The following is a 9,807-nucleotide window of genomic DNA, read 5'->3' as shown; positions in this document are numbered from 1 at the left end:
TCTTCACTATCTAATAGAAGAATTTCATAGTTTCATTGACTTGAACTCTATGTTTCTTCACTATCTAATAGAAGAATCTCATAGTTTCAGTGACTTGAATTCTATGCCTACTTGAGTATAGAACATCAAACAATAGAATATCAATAGCCACTTGAAAGTCCTTTGAATATTCTGTTCTCCTTGAAGCACTTGTAAAGTCTTCTAAGAGATGTCTATTCTTTAAAGCCACTTCTAAAGTCCTTAAAGAATAAGTTCGGATTTTCTGAAGATTTTCGAAAATCCTCCGGAATGTCCGTTTATGTTTGTTGTTCGCCTCGAAGACTTTCGAGGTCTATATTCTCCCACTTGTCATTTTGGAAACGGATCTCCAAAAGGACATTATTTCGAGCAAACAAACATTATGTTCTCAAAAATTCGTGGTACAAACAATACCCTTGTGTCTCATCACAATGAAACATATATCTATACTTGGGCCTTAGTTTGAATAACAAAACAAGCTCCCACTGAGTTTAGGAACTCTTTAGATATATTATGAAAAGATATTCTGAAATTACTTTTCAATAGCGCGCTTTGACGAATTTGGTTTAGTTTGGTGGTAGTTGAGCATTTTGTTTAGAAATTATAGGAAAAGTCATTATGATCCATCATTGATCGAATCAAGTACTAATCGACTTCGATCATTCCAACTTAGATATGCCATATCTTATGGATCTAGATTGTGAATTTTACTACACACAATCATTGATGATCATTCTTGACTTAAGTAATCATCAACATGATCTAACCTAGATCTTTATGATTTCTTTCCAAGTGGGATTTATACTTCTGAATCTTTGAACTAGCCAAACAGATTCAACTTATATCACATTTGAGTAAATAAACCTATATTCACTCAAATTTAGGTGAAATAATAAAGTCATAAAATCTTTCTTTAGCTTTGAACTCTATCGTCTAGGCGTTCTAACAATAGTTCATATCTTTTGTTACTTTCAACAAGTAAGACTAGCTTGTCTTGAATTGATTTAGAAATCAATCAACTTTCAAAAGTCCATCGAAATAGAGCTTATGAATGTTAACTTGTTGATATGGTCTAAGCAACAATGCCAAAGATTAGGGGAACTCAAATCAAGGGGTTGATTTGAACCTAGTAAAGTTTTTATTGTTAAAGAGTTGTTTGTTTTTAATCAAGCATATTGACTCAAACTGTAAATGACCATTTCATTCAAATAAACAAACAAACAAGCATTGTTTTCGTTCTTCTGAATGTGAGTCTTACTGTGTTTGAAGCAGAAATTTAGGTATGCTGATTATGGAACAAAATATCCATTAAGTTCCAGCCTTTGAAAGGACTTAAAACAAACTAGATGACCCTACAACTAATGTAGCATTGCCATGCTTCATTTCCCACTTGTAGGTCATTAGTGTACCCTAGCTTCCATTGTTTGAGTTATTACCGAAGTAAGAACTTCAAGCGGTATATGACACCAAGGAAGTTTGATTGCTAGGTCACTTTTCTTTAAACATAAGCTTATAGGTAGAAACGGAATCGTAAATTCCTTTCATTTGTTCCTTGTTTTCCTATTTCTTGTACCCTTTCTTATAGTCTTAAGAATTAACTTCTCTAGTGTTTGACTTTTATACTTTGTTAGACATGTCCGATGTCATTCCAACAGAGTTCTTACCATTTTATTTATGTTGAATATTCTGTTTCAACTAGATGATCTTACCAGAAGCTTCTAAAGTTCTCTAAGCATCGATCTATTCGAATGTCTAGGGACTAGACTCATTCGAGAAAATAAATGGACAAAGATATTAGGTTGTTAACCATTGGTAAAGCTGAGAGTTTAAACTCAATGCTTTATGATCTCAAAACTACATTGTATTTTGAATTCAGAAGCAACAATCGGTTTGCCATTCGACTTTGATACTCGAAAACAACCATAAAATTAAGTCTCTATAAGAAACGTACATTTAAATTGCTCATTTTCTCTCATTTCCGTGAATCGTTCTTGGATTCACTGCCAATCTAGGAAATTTACTGTTACCTTTCTAAAAGGATTTACCGCAGTGCAAGATATTTAATTATAAACAATAATTAAAACATACATTGAAGCATGCAAATTCTAAACATTTATCATGAGTAATAACTTGAAAATTAAAGCAATTATGCAATTCATACAAGTTATTAGCATTTTATTCGATTTTATCGTTCCGGCAGGTGTTACTAAAATGATTCCAAGACCCTAAAACCATTGAAGAATTAAGCACATTATGTATTTTGACTCAATTCTAAAACATTTTAGGTAAGCAAAAGCCTTTTGCTAATAGTCTAGAAATTACTCTTGGTTGATAGGTACGTCTAAGAACTTATTAGGTAAACCTATCGATTTTTCCACGACATAAAAGGACTCCTTACTTATATCGTTGAGTTTCACCAAAACTAACATGTACTCACAATTATTTGTGTACCTTACCCCTTTAGTATCGATAAGTAACACCTCGCTATGGCGGAAACCTATTACTAAAATCGATGTAAAGGATATCCAAGTAAGTTTTATTTTGGCATGGCACCTTTTAACTCAAATTTTAAGTTTGGAACTTAAGGCTCTTACTATGTTGGTTAGATTTTAAGTGAACTAAAATCCTTAATCATGCAACATAATCAAGCCACAATCTCATGCATATTTAAGACATATTTAAAAGCAATAAATAACTTAAAGCATGCATAAGATAAATGTGATCTAGTATGGCCCGACTTCATCTTGAAGCTTCAACTTCAAAGTCCGTCTTGAAAATGGATGGAAACTTCGTCTTGAATTTCACCGTGGGAGGCTCCATTTTCTTCAAATAGGATAAGCTATAATTAAACTAATTACAACTACCTGATGGTACGCAAACCATTTTTGAATTGAAAAACAAATTTGGTGCTTTAGACCAATTACATTCAAATTAATGGTACGCAGACCATATTTTCTATCCTATTTGGGCCATACTAGTCACATCATAATCTGCAAAACAGTACATATACAGTATATACCATTCACCCATTCATTATCATGAATGGTCCACATAGCTGGTTAGTAAAAGCACGTTGTATGCATCACATAAATATTTGCAGCAATGAATCAAGGGCACCAATAATCTACCAATTATTCAGTCCTTATTAATTCTAATTAAGTTGTTTAACCTTAAAGGATTAGTAGACCTAATCAAGAGTTTATGACTAAAATTGCTCCCACTTAAACCAATAAATTCATATGCTTTACTAATTTTAAACATAAAAATGTATTTCTAGTCTAACCGGAAACAAACAAATTTAATTAAAATTTAAAGCTCATATAAATTTATAATTGAATCCATTTTATTAAATTTATTTTTCAGTTGAATTAAATGTATTTAAATTAATTCAAGGTTTAATTTTAGTCAAATAATTAGTATAAATAAAATTTATAATAATTATAATATTCAAAATTAAAATCCGAGAAAACAATTTAAATTATTAATTTTAAAATTAATTAAAATTATTTCCGAACTGAAAATTTCAAATTAAAATTCAAAACGACTCAATCGTAACACGACGAGCACTTGGGCTTCCGCCCAAGCCCCGTCGAGTGCACGAGGCTTAACGCCCCTCGACCGATCGTACAGCACCACGCAAGCAGGCCACACGCATCGCAGCAAGCACAGGCCACGCTGCGCGCAGCCCGCTCACTCGTCGCGCCTGCTTGCTTCGCGTCTGCTTGCTTCGCTGGGCGCGGCAGCGCGCGCTGTGGCGCAGCACGCTTGCTGCCCACACGCGTCTGCTCGCTGGCTTGCGCCTTGGCCCATCGCCCTTGCCTACTCGCCCACGCTGCACACGGCACTCGACACAAGGCAGCGTGCTGCCTTGTGCTCGTGCGCCATGGCCCTTGCTCGTTGCATTGTACCGCAAGGGCGACGAGCTCCCTTGCTCGTCGTCGCGTGCCCGCACTATACAACACCCCTTAAGGGTAACACGTAGCGTCCATTGCTTTGTGCGTGCAAGATTTATGGTCGTGTTATATAAAAATTTAAAATTTTTAATTCAAAATTAATGACAAATTAATAAATCATATTAATTTCATAATTTTAGGGCGAAAAATCGAAAATTTATTAATCAATTAATTTCCGATTAACATGGATTCAAATCTAGGTCATAAAAATTTAAAATTTAACATAAATTAACAATTTTTATGGTGGATTTTAATCATGGATACCTAATTAAATTATTAATTAATTATGAAAAACAAATCAATTCTAAATTATTCGAATTTCAACAAATTAATCATAATTACAAATTAGGTTGTATAATTAACAAGTCTAGGAATTCATAATTGTTAAACATATACTGTAGGTCAATCAAAAACTCAAGATGTATCAACAAGAATCGCAAATACTTAATTTAACATCTTAAATTTACAAACTTTTGCGTTCGAAAAACTTAAACCTCCGAAGAGTCATAGTTAGGCTTCGAAATTCTGGGTTCGGCCGAAAAATATTAATTTTGTCAAAATTTTAGAATGCCTTTTACATGCGGAATTGACACAAAAATCACTCGATTCGGATGAGTAACGAAGAAACTGCCGAAAAACTTGCAATTTGCAATTTGCAATTAATTACGAAAATTAATCACCCCTTTAATTCTTTGCAAATTTGTAAAATTTAACCATGTTCATGCAATTTAGATTATGAAAATAATAAGGGGCTCGTGATACCACTGTTAGGTTATGATACATATGAATAAACATAAATCATGCGGAAAAACCATAAATCCAGGAAACATATTATTAACACATAATCATTTAGCATAATTCAGATGCATACACTTTGTAGCGTGCCCTCCCTAGCTGCGCCCGAACCGAACAAGAACAAGTCTTTAGGACTCCAAGTGTCGTCCCTCCGTAGATAGTCCACAGCACGTCCGGATCCGCCTTAAGCTTTACCAACTAGAATCGCCCTTAAGGTACTAGGATTTTCGGCTAATAGGCAAGTGTTTGTGGCTGGTTTTTGCTTGAAAATCTTACCTTTGAATACTTTAAATCTCGATGTAAATATGTGACCCTAGGCACCTATTTATAGAGTTTATGGAAAGGAATTATAATCCTATTAGAATACTAATTTATTTAATTATAATCCTACTAGGACTCTAATTAAATAAACTAAATCTTTTAGGATTAGATTTAATCATATGACGAATCCCGGTAGCCTTAGGATTCGAGTAACACACTTCGAGTGATACACAAGCACCGCACGCAGGCCTTCCGGCCCACGCACAGCGCAAGCCCACTCGTCGCAGCCCTCGGTCCGCATGCTCGCGCCCAAAGCTTCGGCTGGGCCTGGCTTTTGCGCTGGGCCTGGTCGAGGCTTGGCGTGGGTGTGTTATGCTTTGGCTTGCTGGGCGATGGCCCCGCTTCGTGCTGGGCCTTCGTCTGGCAGGCCTCGTCCGATGTTAATTCGTACGATACGCTTCCGATTAAATTCTCGATTCCGGATTTTATTTCCGATACGAACAATATTTAATATTTCCGATTCCGGAATTAATTTCCGTTTTGAACAAATATTTAATATTTCCGTTTCCGGAATTATTTTCCGATTCCGATAATATTTTCGATTCTGACAATATTTCCGTTTCCGTCAATATTTCCGATTCCGGCAATATTTCCGATTCTGGCAATATTTCCATTTCCGATAATATTTTCCGATACGTACCATGTTTCCGTTTCCGGCAACATCTACGACTTGGATAATATTTATATTTCCGATACGATCCATATTTCCGTTTCCGGCAATATCATCGTTTCCAGAGTATTCATTTACTTGCCTTTGACGATCTCAGCTCCCACTGAAACAAAGATCCGTCGATTCCGAATATCCATAGATGGAGTATTTAATGCCATTAAATACTTGATCCGTTTACATACTATTTGTGTGACCCTACGGGTTCAGTCAAGAGTAAGCTGTGGATTAATATCATTAATTCCACTTGAACTGAAACGACCACTAGCTAGGCATTCAGCTCACTTGATCTCACTGAATTTTTAACTTGTTAATTAATACTGAACCGCATTTATTAGACTTAACATTAAATGCATACTTGGACCAAGGGCATTATTTCCTTCAGTTTTCTATGCGTCCATCTTTATAGAAAACTCCGACCAGGGACCATTTTCAACTTTTGACATTCAAGTTCACTTGATAGACATTTCTTAGTCACAGGACTGGTCCTGACAGTCTATCTTGAATATTTCGTCAAATTGAAGGGACTCATCATTTAATAAACCACAAATTAAATGGAAAATGAATTCTATTCATATATTGTGAATGATTAACCAATAATGTTTTACAAAGTATTAAACTCTAAAACTTTAAAACATTAATCAAGGACATCAAAGCCATTCTCCAATATGCTTGATTCCCATAGCTGCAGCGTGCGAGTTGTGCTTCGCCTTTGGCAGAGGTTTAGTCAATGGATCTGATATGTTGTCATCAGTTCTAATCTTGCTTATCTCGACTTCTTTTCTTTCAACGAACTCTCGTAGAAGGTGAAATCTACGAAGTACATGCTTGACTCTTTGGTGGTGTCTAGGCTCCTTTGCCTGTGCAATAGCTCCGTTATTATCACAATACAGGGCTATTGGTCCTTTAATGGAGGGGACTACACCAAGTTCACCTATGAACTTCCTTATCCATGTAGCTTCTTTTGCTACTTCATGTGCAGCAATGTACTCCGCTTCAGTTGTAGAATCCGCAATGGTGCTTTGCTTAGCACTTTTCCAGCTTACTGCACCTCCGTTAAGGTAGAAGACAAACCCAGATTGTGATCTGAAATCATCTTTGTCGGTTTGGAAACTTGCGTCCGTATAGCCTTTAACAATTAATTCATCATCTCCACCATAGACCAGGAAGTGATCTTTGTGCCTTTTCAGGTATTTCAGAATATTCTTGGCAGCAGTCCAATGTGCCTCTCCTGGGTCTGACTGGTATCTGCTCGTAGCGTTGAGTGCGTACGCAACATCCAGGCGTGTACATATCATAGCATACATTATTGAACCAATCAATGATGCATATGGAATCCCATTCATTCGTCTACGCTCATCAAGTGTTTTTGGGCACTGAGTCTTGCTTAGAGTTATTCCATGAGACATGGGTAGGTAGTCTCGCTTCGAGTCTGCCATCTTGAACCTTTCAAGCACCTTATTGATATAAGTTCTTTGACTAAGTCCAATCATCTTTTTAGATCTATCTCTGTAAATCTTGATGCCCAATATGTACTGTGCTGCTCCTAGATCCTTCATCGAAAAACATTTCCCAAGCCAAATCTTGACAGAGTTCAACATAGGAATGTCATTTCCGATAAGTAATATGTCGTCGACATATAATACTAGAAAAGAAATTTTGCTCCCACTGACCTTCTTGTATACACAAGATTCGTCTGCGTTCTTGATGAAACCAAAGTCACTGACTGCTTCATCAAAACGTATATTCCAGCTCCTTGATGCCTGCTTCAATCCGTAGATTGATATCTTTAGCTTGCATACCTTTTTAGCATTCTTTGGATCCTCAAAACCCTCAGGCTGTGTCATAAACACAGTTTCTGTTAAAACGCCGTTTAAGAAAGTGGTTTTGACATCCATCTGCCATATTTCGTAATCGTAGTATGCAGTGATTGCTAACATTATCCGAATGGACTTTAGCATTGCAACTGGTGAAAAGGTTTCATCGTAATCCACTCCGTGGACTTGCCTGTAACCTTTTGCAACCAATCTAGCTTTGAAAACTTCAAGTTTTCCATCCTTGTCCTTTTTCAGTTTGAAAACCCATTTGCTTCATGTGGCTTGGTAGCCATCCGACAAATTGACCAAATCCCAAACTTGGTTTTCATACATGGATTCTAATTCAGATTGCATGGCTTCTTGCCATTTCTTGGAGCTAGGGCTCGTCATAGCTTGCTTGTGTATGACTTAGATTTGGGTGAAAACCTAACAATGATTGATTTGGGTAAATGAGTTTGAATTTGGTGATGTTGCATGATTAAATTATTGTTTGTTTGAGCATACTCAAACTTTGTTGTATGCAAATTAGCTACTTGTGTATGACTTAGATTTTGGGGTAGTTGACTTTAGGAAAATCGAGGGATCGTGACCTAAGTTGACTATTGTTTGGTTTGTGCCTAATCGTGACCTAAGGGTAGTTGTGTGTAGGACGGGAGTTCGCATTTAGCTATTCTAAGAATTGATCCAAGGCGGGAGTCATTTGGGGATCTATTTCTAACCAACGCATCATTCATACTTTGCTTATGCATCATCATTCTTAATTGTTGCTCGTATACTTGTCTCATTATTGTTGGTGTTTGATCTCATTCCTTGACCATGTTTTTCCTTTGGTAGTTAGTTTAGTTTTAGTTGGTTAGTTGACTTTTCCAACCCTATTCCGACCTAGCTTGTTGTTCGATTAGCATAAATTAGCGCACCTTAGTCCTTGTGGATTCCGACCCTTGCTTACCTCTTTACTTGTGTTTAGTGGTTAGTTTGAGTAATTTGTTTGATTAGGAGAGACTAGTAACGACCTAGTTTTCCCATTGATCTGAAGGAAATAATGCCCTTGGTCCAAGTATGCATTCTATGTTAAGTCTAATAAATGCGGTTCAGTATTAATTAACAAGTTAATAATTCAGTGAGATCAAGTGAGCTGAATGCCTAGCTAGAGGCCGCTTCAGTTCAAGTGCAATTAATGATATTAATCCACAGCTTACTCTTGACTGAACCCGTAGGCTCACACAAATTGTACGTAAACGGATCAAGTATTTAATGGCATTAAATACTCCATATATGGATATTCGGAATCGACGGATCTTGGTTTCAGTGGGAGCTGAGATCGTCACAGGCAAGAAATGAATACTCGGGAAACGATGATATTGTCGGAAACGGAAATATGGATCGTATCGGAAATATAAATATTATCCAAGTCGTAGATATTGCCGGAAACGGAAACATGGTACGTATCGGGAAATATTATGGGAAATGGAAATATTGCCGGAATCGGAAATATTGCCGGAAACGGAAATATTGTCAGAATCGGAAATATTATCGGAATCGGAAAATAATTCCGGAAACGGAAATATTAAATATTTGTTCGAAACGGAAATTAATTCCGGAATCGAAAATATTAAATATTGTTCGTATCGGAAATATATTCCGGAATCGGGAATTTAATCGGAAGCGTATCGTACGAATAAGCATCGGACGAGGCCTGCCGGACGAGGGCCCAGCACGAAGCCAGGCCATCGCCCAGCAAGCCAAGCGCGCCACACGAACAGCCAAGGCCACGCCAGGCCCAGCGCAAGGCCAGGCCCAGCAGGCCGTGGCAGCGCGCACAGCGCGCGCAGCTACGAGCAGTGGGCTGCGAGCATTGCTGCAGCTCGCGTGGGCTTGTAGCTCGCGTGGGCCGTGCGGCCGTGTGGGCTGTGCGCGGGCATGGCCTGCATGCTTGCGGGTCATGCTCGCGTAAGTGTTTGTGTTCGCATACGAAACCTAAAACGTGCAGAATTCGTTTAATGATTAAATTCCTAATTCTATTTGATAAATTAATTAAATAAGAGTTTTATTATAATTCTAATTTAATTAATTCGTATCCTAATAGGATTCCAATTCTCTTTCCATACCCCTATAAATATGTGGCCTGGGTTCACAATTTATAACGAGTTATTCAAGTATTCAAAGTGAGTTTTTGAGAGAAAAATTCAGTCACACATCTTGCTCAAAAGTGCCGAAAATTTATAGTACCTTAGGG

This window comes from Spinacia oleracea, chromosome 5, assembly GCF_020520425.1.
Source record: "Spinacia oleracea cultivar Varoflay chromosome 5, BTI_SOV_V1, whole genome shotgun sequence".
In the NCBI taxonomy this organism is placed as follows: Eukaryota; Viridiplantae; Streptophyta; class Magnoliopsida; order Caryophyllales; family Amaranthaceae; genus Spinacia; species Spinacia oleracea.
This window is presented reverse-complemented; position numbering follows the sequence as displayed.